At 41.7% G+C, this 14,000-nt stretch overlaps 1 long non-coding RNA gene across 1 annotated transcript; it reads left to right on the top strand.

The window, feature by feature from the left end:
* Positions 1 to 581: 581 nt before the first annotated feature.
* LOC104688060 lies at positions 582 to 6,758 on the top strand. The gene is made up of 2 exons (XR_002045094.3): positions 582 to 4,124; positions 6,535 to 6,758. It is a non-coding gene; the product is annotated as an uncharacterized LOC104688060 (long non-coding RNA).
* The last annotated feature ends 7,242 nt before the right edge of the window (positions 6,759 to 14,000 follow it).

The following is a 14,000-nucleotide window of genomic DNA, read 5'->3' as shown; positions in this document are numbered from 1 at the left end:
ACTCTGAGACTAGGGTGAGCTGGTGACTGGCTTGACTTCTGTTTTAAAACCTTTTTAAATTACCCAAATTTTACAACTCCCTGTCCATCTTTTCTTGTTTAAAGTTATAACTACTAAAACAACTTCCCAGATGTGCAAATTTCATTGCTGGGGATGCATTGTTGTTGTCAGGCCAAAAGTTCTCACATTTTGCTGTCTAAGTTCTTGTGCTTATTTGGAGTGCTTGCAAGATTAATGTGGGTAGAAATAAAATCTTCAGCTTGGTTGTAGGTAGACAAATATTTCCCATGCAGGAAGGTGTAGTATTTAATAAGAGAGTGGTTAGAAATCCATCTTCTCTCCTGTGATGTAGCCAAAAGTGGGAACACTCAAACTGGATGTAAAAATGGCCTTCATGTGGCTCTACTTCCCTTTCCAAACTACTTGCAGGGGAATGCTTTGAAATTTCATGGAATCAGAGTGATTTGTGTTGGAAGGGACCTTAAAAACCTTTTCATTCCACCCCTGCCATGGGCAGGGACATCTTCCACTATCCCAGGTTTCTCCAAGCCCTGTCCAGCCTGGCCTTGGACACTTCCAGGGATGGGGGAGTCCACAACCTCTCTGGATTTATGTCTTGTGTGGGTTTGAGATGGGAATGGGAAAAAAACCCCACAACATTTTCCATTTTGATTGGGGTATAGCATCAAACTTCCATTTCCCTGTCGATACTAACCAAGATGATGAGATTTTTCAGCTTTCAAGCTGGAAAGCTTCACAGCCAATATGGAATGACATCATAAATCAAAAAACCATCCTAAATTATTGCTAAATCAAATGGATTAGAGTTTGTGCTGTTTGTAGGAAATGCAGGATGGCTAGAGCCCATAACCTGCTTTGTATGGAATGTTTTTGTTAGTTTTTGTTTTTAACAGAGGGATTTAAGCAATTTCAGCTATTTTCTGCTGTCTGATTAAGAACTGCTTAGATCAGGGAATAGGCTGGAGGTTTTTGGACTGGTTCAACCATGACACCATTGCTCAGGCCAAAGTTAAGACACATTAACTAACCATAATGATAAATAACATTCAGAGTTATGAATATTATTATTGGTGAGCCAGCTTTAATTTTACTAAGAACTTTTTAGGCCTGGTTGGCAAGAACCTATTTTCGTGGAAAATCTTTGAAATTAGACCATAACTTGGATTTTAACGGGTACTGGAAATCATCCTGATGTTTTACAAACTTCGTGAAAAAAGATTTAATGTTCTGAGGAGTTTCAAATGTTGTTCACTTCATCAAAAACCAATACAGGAATGTGATGGTTACCCTTTATTTTTTCTGAATTGCACTGGGGACATGAAGTATCTTTTCATAATTTACCAGACATTTATAACGTGCAGCACTTCAAAAGACAGTGTTTTATAGTTACCTGCAATTCCCTTCTGCAGTACAAATTAAAACTTGCTTAACTTTCTTGGATAAGCATCACCACATAACATTTCTTATGCTGCATGATGCCTGTTTGGAAAGTCAAAATAGCTTCCTAGGGAATATTTTTCATGTTAATCTTTCTACCTGAATTTATTTGGCAGCGTAGTTCTGTGAAAGTTGATGAGTTTGCTTATATAACTGATGTGCACAATGCTTTGAATATACCGATAATGTCCAAGTAAACCATTTTCCTTCCTCTTCCCTCAAGCATTTTCTACTGAACCTGTAAAAATTGGGAAGTTCAACCCCTGCATTAACAGCTCTCGTGTTTGCATTGTTCCTACAACAGAAAGCTGCAGAAATAAGAACTCTGAGGCAGCACTAGGACCAGGCTCATGGCACAGCATGGGGGGAGTGCTTAGAAAATCACACCAGACAGACAATTTACAACAGTGGGGGTTATTTTTCACTCCAGGACTTTGATTTGGCTGCAGGGTGTTTATCAGGACTGCTTTGCATGGCATCTACATTTAATAAGGCAGCTGAAGAATGATGAGGCTGCTTTCCTGACAATTTTCTAAACAAAATAGAATGCTTGCTGCTCAACAAAAGCTTCCCCCCCCCCCCATTTAGTCAAATATCAGAAAAAGAAATAACTGCAGAGTTTTATTAGTTGCAGATTACTTGCCCAGACAGCTGTGCTCTCAGCATGCCATCAAAAAATCCTGGTCTCAGAAGCTGAAGCAGCCTCAGAAGCTGATCAATTTAAACACAGAGCAAAAGTTGTGGGCCACTCCGAGGTATTAAGGGTGTTAAATGGTCTGCCAAGGCACGGGGACATCACTGTCACAGCACTGCAGCGATCCCTGCTCCTGCTGGGATTCTGTTCCTGCAGTCTGGAAAGGCAGAAATCGGCTCAGTAAGGGCAGTGATGTTTGTTAACAGTTCATCCAGGGAAGATGTCTAGGGCCAGGTGTCCTTTCCAGGTAAAATCTATTGGGAAGGAGAGGGAAGAGCTCCACTGAAAAACTCTGATCCCTGAATGGCATCTCCTTTGTGTTCTTCCTCCAAAATAGGCAGCAGGGCCAGCTTGGGTGGGGCCTTGGAGCAACCTGGTCTGTGGCAGGCGTCTCTGCCATGGCAGGGGTGGGACAGGATGAGCTTCAGGTCCCTTGCAACCCAAACCGTTCCATGATTCAGTGGATAATGGTTATGGAAAGGCTACAAGGGATGAGCAGGTTTGTTGCTCTTCTCCTGGAAGCCCCAGTTCTGTTCCCACCATTGTTGCCTGTGCTGTTGTTGTGTGACCCTGTCCTGAAAGTCTCAGTTTCCCCAAAGGGTAACAGGCCTTCGGTTAAAACACCTTTAAATATGTCTTCTAATTTCCTAAATTGTCTCTGTGTGAATGCAAATAAGCAAAGGAAGGGAACTAAGCCTTGTGAGGCTTGGCATGAGCTTTGTTTCAGGTGAGAATGTTCTCTTTGTCAATTCAGAGTGATTTTCAAAAGCACAGTAGGATTTCAGTGTTGGACAGCAGGATTTGAGTCAAAACGAGACATTAGATGTGGATATAGGCACAAACTTAAATGAACAAAGAAACACTCGTAGAATTTTTTTCCTGACAGAAATAGCATAAAGGAGCTGGATGCCTGTTACTGGCAGTATTTGTTTTCCTTTGATGAGGCTAAATTGGACATGAGTGAATCCTTCACTGGCAAAGTTTTCCTGTTTCCAAGTGTTCTGCAGCCCCTGCAGCACTGCAGCTCAGGATGCAGAGCACGAGCTGGGTAGTGGTGCCCATCTCACTCATGCCAGTGACTGTTTCCAGGGGCTCAACAAGTGCTTGAGGAAAAACATGCTGAAAATTCTAATTATCCTGGTTGGTGCTATTGCTATTTCATCTTAATTAAAAAAAAAAAACAAAAAAAACTTAATGTCTCCTTTTGGTGACATCCACTCAATATTTGACTCTTCGTTTTGATTCAAATTCTGTTGTCTTACAATTCACAACTCAGCTAAGTGTTTATTTTCATGAATGACACCCAAGGCTTTGTGCCTGCAAGTATCACTGCATGAAGTGGGCTATTTAAAGCAAAATCTGTTTGCTTCCAAGAGAAGAACAATGCTCTGAGTGTGAATGATGTGTCAAAACGTCAACCAAATTGTCACCTGAATGTGGCAGCTGCTCCATTCTGAGGTTGGCATTAAATGAAAGATAACTGAGGAGTGTTGTAGCTGGTTTTGTTTTGCTTAGTGAAGGTGTTGGTTTAATTAGAAATGCTTTTTCAGGCATCCTCTTTGACAGTAAACAGCCAAACTTTTATCTTGGTTTCTGAATAAACTGCCCGTTGCCAAAATCTCCTGTGCAAAATAATGTTGTGGGTGTTGGACACCACTGAGACCTGGCCCAGTTTCCTCCCACGTTCTCCTGTGCTCTCTTTCCATATTCTCCAACCAGCCTGGCTCCCTCTCCTTCCAGTGGGCTAATCAGGGTGCAATCTATTGCAAGATAAAGCAATTAAGTATTTGCAACTCCTTCTCCTTTTCCTGTATCCTCTGTTACAGCATTTAGTCCTTGCTCCTCAAACTCTGCTTCTTGTCCTTCATCTCTTCTTGTCCTTCCCGTTGCAGCTGGTAATGAACCATGGAGGGAGAGGAGAGGAGACAACAAAAACCCGTGGCTGATTGCACAGCAGAGTTGGACTTTAATGGTGAGTTTCCTGGATTTGGGACTTTTTACAGAAATTTCTGGTCTCCAGGACTGAGGTATCCAGGCCTCTTCCTCCACCCCAGCCCTTGCTGCAGCCAGGGGAAGGTTCTGCTGATTTTGTCTGGATTCCCTGCTGTTCAGCAGCACCTTGACCCGTGTCCCTCAGCAGGCTCCTGGCTCCAGCCTTTGTTTTGTCCATCAGAACCCCTCTTTGGCAGGCAGCCCTCAGCAGGGAGCCTGTTGGTCCCTTCCTAACACTTGAGATCTGTCTCAGCTCAGGAAACCCAAACAATCAATTGCTGTTCTTTGGTGTGGGTGGCAGCCAGGGACTAAAAGCTCCTGCAGGATGCACACATCACGATTCCTCTGTATCAATCCCAACCTCAGGTGTGTCCATTCCATCCAATGAGGGGGATTTACTTATTTTAGCTTATTAGAAATGCAGCAGCAGGTAGACAAAGCCCTAATAAAAGTAATTTCAGTTCCAGGATATGTTTTAGAAGATGAGGGGAGCTGGGAAAGGAAAAATAGAGAGAAAACCAGAGTAAATTTACTTGTGAAGATGCAGAGTGTGTGGGTGAAACTGAGGGCCTGTTGTGTATTTTTTATAGGGGAATCAAATTTAAAATAGAAGGATTACATATTGCAAGAGCAGGGATGTATTTATAGATGCTTAACCCTGTGTTTGTGTGTTTTCAGCTGGTGTGTGTGTAAAAGTAAATGGCTTAATAAATGTAAATGATTTGTACCATGATTTTGGGCTAGAGAGCAGCTTTAGTATTATGACTTTGGTCAAATTCCCTTCTGTTTCTTGACATAAACCAGCCAGAATGATGGCAAAACCCCACAAAACCAGGCGCCACATCTGTAGCTGAGTTTTTCTAGGTAAATGATCTTGCAAAATGTGTTTTCTGTAGGGCTTGTTGGACTGGGTTGACCTTTGTAACAGCTTTATTCTCTTCAGCATCCTTGAGTTTTGAGACAAATCAATAAATTGAGCAGGAACACTACACAAAGACCAGATGGTCTTCACCCAATACTTGCAAGGGAATTAAAATGTGAAATTACCAGCCTGCTGCTGTGGGACACCACTTAGATCTGCCTGGGTGCAGAAGGAACAGCAGGGAGGAGCTCTCACACCAGCCTGTGTTTTGGTGTGTAGCTGAATTCAAATCTGACTTAGTACAGCATAAAAAAAAATAACGTGCTCAGAGGAATGGACAAACATATGTTGGGGAGTTACCTGTGTTACTTTTATGAAGATAAACAGTACCTGGAAGATTTTAGCAGAAGTTAACAAGTATATGGATGACATAATTTACTTATAATGTAAAGATTTTTCCAAAAAAGCCTCTTAAAAATGATACAGAAGCTTTCTAGGAAGTTGAAAAAGCATTGGATTAAAAATCAGGCTTTTTAGGCATTCAAAACTTACTGAAAAAGAAGAGGAACTCAAGGATAGATTTTCATGTGGAGGCCAATTCCAAGGACTGAACAAATGTGGCCTGGAAAAGGAGGTAAATAGGTGCCAATTTGTTGCTGATGCAAAATGACTCAGAATATTCTAATTAAAACTGGTTGTGGGAGCTTGCAGAAATTCTTGTGTGACACAGGAAATGGAATATTGATGAATGAATGGCTGTGGGTGGGAAGGAACCTTAGTCAAAGTCATGGCTGAGTTGTGAATTTGCTGGCTGGGAACTGATCGTTGTCTGTGTTCCCTTGGAGATGTGGCTGTGTGGCAGTCGAGCTGCCACACGTGGAATTCCTTCTGGAGCAGAGTTAGGCCACACTGTGCAGCACACAGCTCACTGGGGATGGAATGGTGGAAGGAGAATTCAAATTCCCTGCCTGTTTGGGAAGAAAATTCTCCGTGAAAGGCCTTATTTTGCAGGCAGCATGTGATTTGGTGGTGGTGGTGAATTTCTTTTTGCCGTCTATAGCATGTTTGGGAGGTGCTTCCATAACCTTGCTGCTCTAAGAGTCAAGTTGGAAACTTTGTTCTACTTCCAGGTTAACTTTGCTTTTAATTTGGCTGTCAGAAATGTATTTATTTCTAAAGAGAATTTTTAGTTTTAAAGGATCTTCTCTCCCCATCAGTGCTTTTCTTTCCAGTCATTGTATCTAATGAGAGGCAGCAATTAAAACCCCACATTAAAACTTTGCTAAGCTGTTCAAAGAGAGTTTCTGGCAGGAGATCACCCTTGGTCCTTAGAATAGGATGTGACTAATTCACCTTTTTATGGCTCCAGCTGTGTTTGCTGTAAAAGCTATGGTAGCTCCATTGTTTAGTAATGTAATTAAATTTAGGAGAGGTTTAATGCAGCCAATCCATGGGATGAGGCAAATTACTCCTGAGATTCCTTGAAGACTGACTGTATAATGCTCATAAAATTCCTTCTTTGTTTCAGAACTTCTATGACTTCACATGGATGTGAAATCTGGCACTTGGCAGAGCCAGAAGGAAACATCTGGATGCTTTTGATCAAAGATGCATGTGGAAAATGAGACTGCAGAGCATCAAGAATGGCACAGTTTAAGAATGAAACTCTCCTCAACAGAAGTTGGTAAATTTGGGGGGAAATTTGCTGTGCAGTTTCTTATTCCTTCAATAAAGCTTAATGCTTGTACAGAACATTCAGATAAGTGTTTTAAATACTGGGGTTTTAAGACAGGCACTGAAGCTGAAATTTATCTAAAATTAAGAAAATTAGCTGCAGAATTGTCTTGTGCAGCATGTGGCAGAACTTTAAGTTAGTAAATGGAAGCTAAATAACTTTCTCACAATCCAGTGTTCGGCTTTCTGTAAGAGTAAATAATTTCTTTTAGGAGTAGCTGAGTAACTGGAAACACTCTGTCTAAGCTAAAAGAGTGCTTTATCTTACATTGCTTTTTGAGTGCTCAATTATGGTACAAATCTAAAGCTATTCAATAAATTATAAAGAATTTTTAAATTTTTTTTTTTCAGGGGTGTGATTTCTGTAGTTTCCTGAGCACACAGAGGAGCAGAGAGGACCGTCTTTGCCCATTTGCTAGAGAACAGTTGATATTACATTTGACAAGCCCATAATCCAATTTATAGCCAGTTTGCTGCTGGCCACCTGTGAGCAATTTTATTTTGTGGCTTTTTGTTTTCATCTTGAGAGCACTCATTTGTCTGTGGAGGATGATTCCCTTGGACTGGCTCAGGGTCCTGGGCCCACCACAACAGCTGGGTACTTAATTCAGACATTTGGAGTTACTGAATCCTGATTTTTGGTAGGAGTTTGTCTGTAGGACGAATCCTGAGCTCAGAAAATTGCTTTTCGTGCTGTGGTGTTTGCTACCATTGTCCTGGGAAGGTGAAGTTTTGTCCCAGTGCATGCAAAATGAAAAGTAAAGTAACCTGACTGGCTGACTGCTCTTCTAGACAGTAAAATGAAACAGTCCTTAGCTCCTGGTAGTGGTATTAGCAGTGTTTTCTTGATTTAATAATCCAGACAAAATGATTTTATTGGTTCAAGTTTCTTTTTGGGGCTTTGGGAGTGGGTGACTGTGATGTGGTCCTGCTCCTCTGATCTCCAGCTCAGGTATTTACATTTTTTCCCTTTGTTCAGTGAGTGTCCCAGGCTCTGGAGTGCCAAGGCCAGCAGGATGCTGGGGAGGCTCTGCTCTGGCTCTTTTTCATCACCTTCAAACACTTCAGCTCTTCTGCCTGCTCAGGGCTGGGCTGAGGTTGTTGTAGGGGCAGTGGATGGGGGGAGGTGCTGAAATACCACAGACAGGTAGGATGGGTTATTATTCCATTGGGTATCCTGCTTTATCAGCTCCTGCTTGGGCACACAACTCCTCTGACTTACCTGTTGCCCTGCTGGCCAAAAATATTCTTTATTTATATGTAAATTTTTGGATTTCTTTCATAGCCAAACACATCCGTCTGTGGATGACTCTTCAGGGTTCTGTTTTGGCCCGTGGAGGTGTGAGGTGGGTGTGACATTTGCCTTCTGAAAGCTGAGATTTGTGGCCAGTGTCTAATACTGAATTCTCTGTGTCTAAGCTGATCATGTGCACAAATTCTCCTTTCTCTGTGACTGAGCATCTGCTTCTGTGTATAACAGAATTGGGGATTTCAGAGTGAGGCTTTTGTAAGTGTTTTATATTCAGATTCAGGTACGATAGCTGAAGTGTAGGGAGGTGTCTGAGCAAATTGATAAAATTAAAGGTGATATTTGAGCAGAAATCTAAATTCTACTCTCTCACCCTGTGCACTGTTGAAGTGGTTGATGTTGTGTTGATGTCCAGGTAGCACCTAAAGCAGGGGTTAAACCTGTGCTTGGAGTTTCTTGGAATGAAATTATGTTTAGGAGGGCTTAATCAATTACAGAGGGGGAATTTGCATTTCTTTAGATCAGTGATGCATATTTTCATGGTGTATTTTGAGTGTTGAGATGGAAGTTGAGACTCCGTTTTGTGGAAAGAAAATGAAATAAAGGGAAGGAACATGACCTGAATTAAATAAGTCTATTCTTATCTTGAATGATAAAAAGAACAGGGAGGACTGGTTGAAATTCTGCTCTGACACAAAAATTCTCCACAGACAGACAACTAAACCTGAAAGCTCTCTTTCTGAAAAAGTTATGGAATGTCCTAGTTGGAAGGGACCCAGAAGGATCATCGAGTGCTGAGCCTGCACAGGATAGCCCCAAAAGCCCTGAGAACCCACGGAATCCTGTGCCTGAGAGCATTGTCCAAATGCTTCTTGAGCCTAAACCCAGCCCTTTCCAGCATCCGCAGTCCAAAGCCTCAAAACAAAGAGCAAAAGGAAGCAAATTAAAGTGTAAAGCTCATTTTACAGCGCAGACAGAGGTGGGAGCATGCTCTGTAAATTCTGATTTCCTGGGTGGAACCTGCTCAACTGCCCTAAAATGACCCACATATGATCAATTTAAAGTATGCTCCAAGAGAGTCAAATCTGGGAACAATTTTCTGCTTTTTATTTCACTGCTGCTGCAGGGTCCTGCTTGAGAATACTGCACAACCTTTCCCCTGGCTACAGAGAAAGGTGAGGAGAGGACAAAACCTGTACCTGGCTCTTCAGCAGCGTGAGGCACATGGGACACAGGTAGAAAGTTGGAAAAATAATGGAAACTGAAGCAGCAACACGTTGGTGATGGGGGAGCTACAAAGGGGCCTCAAGGCAGCCCTGCTACCTGATAGAAAATCAGCCACAGCTCTTCAAATGCTGAAACAAATGAAAAATCCACTGTCAGAGACAACACTGGGTGACGTGTGATGGACAGCTCGTGCCATCAGTGCTTAAAAATTTTGGACACATCCACCTCCATGCTTTTATAGAAACACCCACCTGGACACTTGGCTGCATGACCACCAGTGATAGCACTCAGTGAGAGCTCTCCCTAGGAGTCAGCTGTGGATTTGGATTCCCCAGAAGCACAAGTTTGCCTGACTTGATATTTTTTAATGTGTTTTATTTTTGCCTTCAGTGTCTGATAGAATTGCTGAAATGAGTGATGTCGAGCAGCAAACTTTGGGATGCCTAGGGCAGCACTCAGGCACACTGAGGGAAAATATTAAAAACCTGTCAGATGGGAAAGGGCTCCTTCCTTTCTAAAGTGCCAGTGTTTTATACACTGCCAGAAACACCTCTGCTTCTCCTGTGCTACCTCAGCTGGTACTGATGAAATTTGGTTTTCACTCACCCAGCTCTAGTCGTTGCTTAAGGGCCTGAAGGAGATGATTACTTAAGTCAGGGAGCAATTTCAGGGAGGTGCGATGTGAGGAGCTTTCTAAGGAAGAGGTAATGGAGTTGGTTTTAACTCTTGCTGTGACAGCAAAAAAATTCTGCCTTTCCTTCAGAGGAGGTGTCTGTGTCTGTCCAAAATACCTGTGCATCTTCCTTATTTAATCCAGCTTCTCCAGTTCTGTCTGTGTAGGGAGTGAGATAGGAAGCAGTCCTGCTCTCTTCCAGGAGTAGCCATGGCATTTCTGCCATATTGTCTCATTTCATTTCTCATCTGATTTACAAAGAACCATCTGTGAGTTTGAATAAATATTTAAGTGCAGGGAGTAATAAACCAGTGTTTTTATGGCTGGTAACTTTTCCTGGTGATTGTTTATGTTTATTCAGAGACTCAGAGGGAGCTCTACAGAGGCTTTCTGCTGCCAGCCTGGAATGGTGGAGTCCTAAGGCTGCTGTCAACCTTATGGTCTGCTCAGAGTGGTGAGAGTGGCTGATCTGTGCAAATAAATGTCATCTGTACAGTTTACAAACAAATATGTCTGGGGCAGACACAGCTTGAGGTCAATTTAGTTGAGAAAATTTTATCCTAAGGCAATAACTTAAAGGAATGGGAGTGAATAAAGGCAACTCCAAGAACTGTTTGTTGTGTTACTTTTAGGTCCAAGTCCAGGTTTTGGGTATTTGCTTCTGATTTTGTCCCAGTGTTGAACATGGGGGAGAAGAAACCTTACAGAGTCTTTCCCCTCTGGTTGTGGAATTGTTTCTTATTGAAAACAAAGTATAAATTACAATATTAATTGTCATTTCATATTGGGGAATGTAATGGAGGCTTTTTTTTTAAGTGATTCAAAATTTTCTATCCAATCCTTCAAAGAAAGAAGCCTCTTCATTGAAGCCTTTAATGTCATTAAAATTCCTTGACTGCAGTACCTAAAAGCGTTAAGGAAAGAGAAGAAGAAAAAGAGGAGGTTGTTCTGCCATTGTTTGGCTGAAAAGGAAAATGGAGATAGTGTGTCAGGATTCGAGGATTCAAGAATATAATATTGAATGAATGAGAATTCTGCAAATGGCTTCTGATGTTGAAGGTGGTGTCAACCACAAAAGCTGTGCCAGAATTTCCCAGAGCATTTAATTTTGAGGAAAAGAGGTCTAGAAAAAAGGAGTATTCCTTCCTTTTGCAAAAGCAGAGGCAAAGTCTTGAGTACATTTTCAAGAGAAAAGTTGCACAACATCAGTGCAACAATGCAAAATCAATAGGAGATTCTGGAGGTGCTCCTTTCTGTAAATTCAGCAGCACCACAGGGGAAAAAGTGCTGAGCCTTTGAAAACTGTAGGAATCACTGCCTCTGAAGGCATGTTAGCAGCATGGCTTCAGCAATTATAATAACCAGCTTTGCTTGGAAACTTGCTGTTAGCATGACTTGCTAACATGATGCCATGAAAACCTTTATAAATTGTGTCCTAAAGGACTGGCATGTGGAATTCCAGTGCCTCCGTGCTGGATTCTAAACAGAACTTACTGCACACGCACACAAATGTGGTTATGCAGCACTTAATGAGCTCTAATCAAATTCCTGCCCATGGCCCCCTTTTAAATGTGGGGTTTTTTTCTGTAGGTGTCACTGTAGCATAGCAGATAGAAACCACTTTCCTTAATGAAAATGTAGAATCCCCACAGATCTGAAGGAAGCTGTAATCTGGTTTTCTATGCCATGGTTGTCATATCAACAATGAGGTTTCCCAGCAACTAACAGAATATTTTATAGATTTATTTATTTACTTATCCTTTTTAATAATGAACCTGATGCAAGAGATTTTTTTTCCCCTTTATAATTATGTAGCAATTGAGAAAGACTTCCCTTAAAATCATTTACATTTTGTTGTCATGTTAATAATAGCAACAGTTAGAATGAATCTTGTTAATAAAAGGGAAGCTGAGAGGTTTCCTGAATGCACCAAAATGTGGCCATATTACGTTACAAGACTTTTTGTATTTCTACTTAACTGATTGCTGGAAGAATACTTTGTGTATATGGATTTGATGGTGTTGCTTTTCATGGCTTGGCTCCCCTTGGTGTGTGTTGTTCTCTCTGCTTTGTGCACTTACGTAATTTCTGAAATTATTGAACAGGGCTTGCTTTTAGAATTGGGCTTGAAGGAGCTGCCTTGAAACCTGCTTTTTACTGCCAGTATTAATCATAGAATCCTGGAATGGTTTGGGATGGAAAGGACCTTAAAGATCATCTCATTCCACACTTTCCACTCTCCCAGGTTGCTCCAAGCCCTGTCCAACCTGGCCTTGGACTGCTACATACTCCAGCCTAAGTAAAAATTCCCAGTTGCTGGTGGTCTGGTGGTTAAGGCCCAGCTTTAGTCCTCACTTTCAAAAAGAATTGGGAATTTGGCACTCTGTCTTTATGGCACATTAATTTGGCTTGATTTGCCTTGCTCTTCGTTCTCCTACTCTGCAGGATGCTCTTTTGGGCAGGGAATGGCATGGCCTTGAATCCTCTGGAAGAAGATTGTTTTGACCTGTTTTCCCTTCCCTGGGGGGTTGCTTTAATTGTTAAGCCATTATCTGATACTCTGGCAATCATTTAAAGCCAATCCACTTGCTCTTGTCTGGTAGCTGTGCTTGGAACATTTGGGGTCTCCAGGGTGTTAAGAGCCCCTGTGCTTAATTAGAGGGCTGGGATTTATTCATCTGCTCCTAAGGGTTGGATCCTTCAGATGCAACTTTAAAATCTTCCAGGCAAAAGGGGAGACTTGGTGAATTTCTCACCTAGGCAACGAGTGAGGATGTGGGTGGGTTTTTTTAGGTTTTTGAATGGTGACTTTGATTTAAACTCTAAAAATCCATGCAAAGCCTTCAGGAGCTGGGCTTGGCGTGCATTCCTAATGGATCAAATTGCCAGAGATGCTGAGGGATCACACTTCCTTGGGGGCTAAAATAAGAGCTGGAAACCAAGTTCTGCCCTTTAGCCTCTCGAGGAGTAGGTGTGTTAGAGAGAGATTTCTTGCACACAAACTGTCTTGGATTTCCACTCTGTTCAAATTACTGTGTAATTTATATCACACCTCCTAATAAACTCTCCCTCTGCTTCCTTGGAGAATACAGCACTTGAAGTTAATTAAATAGAGGAGCTCTGTGAAGCTCAGAGAAACTGGAGCAGCTCTGATTGTCTGACTGTAGGAGATCATCTCAAAGAGGCATTTGGGCACTTATTAGCAAACTGGGAAATTACATGTGAAGAAGCAGGGATTTTAGATGCTGTGCAAAATCTAAGGAAAAATCTTTGTCCAGTTCTTTAAATGGTGTTCAGGGAACAGAGAGGAAAAGAAAAACCCAACTGTTTGTTGAGCAATCAAAAGAAATTTAATCTGTTTCACAGAAATAAATTTACTCTCCCTGTTTGGGCATAGAAGTGGAGCTTTTATTTGCACAGGACAGGCTTCTAAGCTAATTGGCATAGAGGCTGCTGGTTTATATTGGTTCAAAATGCAATATGTTCAGAAGGAGATGTGACAGTCACTCAGGAGCACCTCTCCAGCCTTTCTGTAGCTGTGATGACCTAATGCCATTGAAGGAACTGGAATTGGAGCAACACTCCTGCAGTGCTTTGGTTGTGATACACAAATACCCGGGAAAGGAGGCTCAGAAAACCAGGGACAGCTTCTCTGCAGTTCCATGTGTTCCTGTGGGGTGAGCTGAGAGTGACACACGTGTTTAACTACCTCAGGGTAGTAGTTCTGTGATAAATCTGAATTTTCTATTTTAAGGGAACTCACATGGTGACTTGTTTCAGATACAGGTACGGGTGTCTGTGGTAGCCCAACAATAAATGAAGCTACTTCTCATAGGATATTGGCTTCATGTGCAGTTTGACATAATTATGTTCTGGTGGGTGTTTTTTTTCATCTTTTTTGGACTCTGTGTGTAAGTTTTATCACTCCCCTGCCCTGATGTTTAATATGTAATGAGTGAGCTCTTTGGAGCTACAGCTGCTTGTTTCCTTTTCATGCCCCATCCTTCAGCCTCAGGGACCATCATAATAAATTGATTTACAAGATTTGACACTTTTATTAATTATTTCTTTTCCTCACTTGAAGGACATGTCCAAGATTTTTCCCTTTTTT

This window comes from Corvus cornix, chromosome 9, assembly GCF_000738735.6.
Source record: "Corvus cornix cornix isolate S_Up_H32 chromosome 9, ASM73873v5, whole genome shotgun sequence".
NCBI lineage: Eukaryota > Metazoa > Chordata > Aves > Passeriformes > Corvidae > Corvus > Corvus cornix.
The sequence above is the reverse complement of the archived record's forward strand: the minus strand, read 5'-3'. Positions and strand labels throughout refer to the sequence as shown.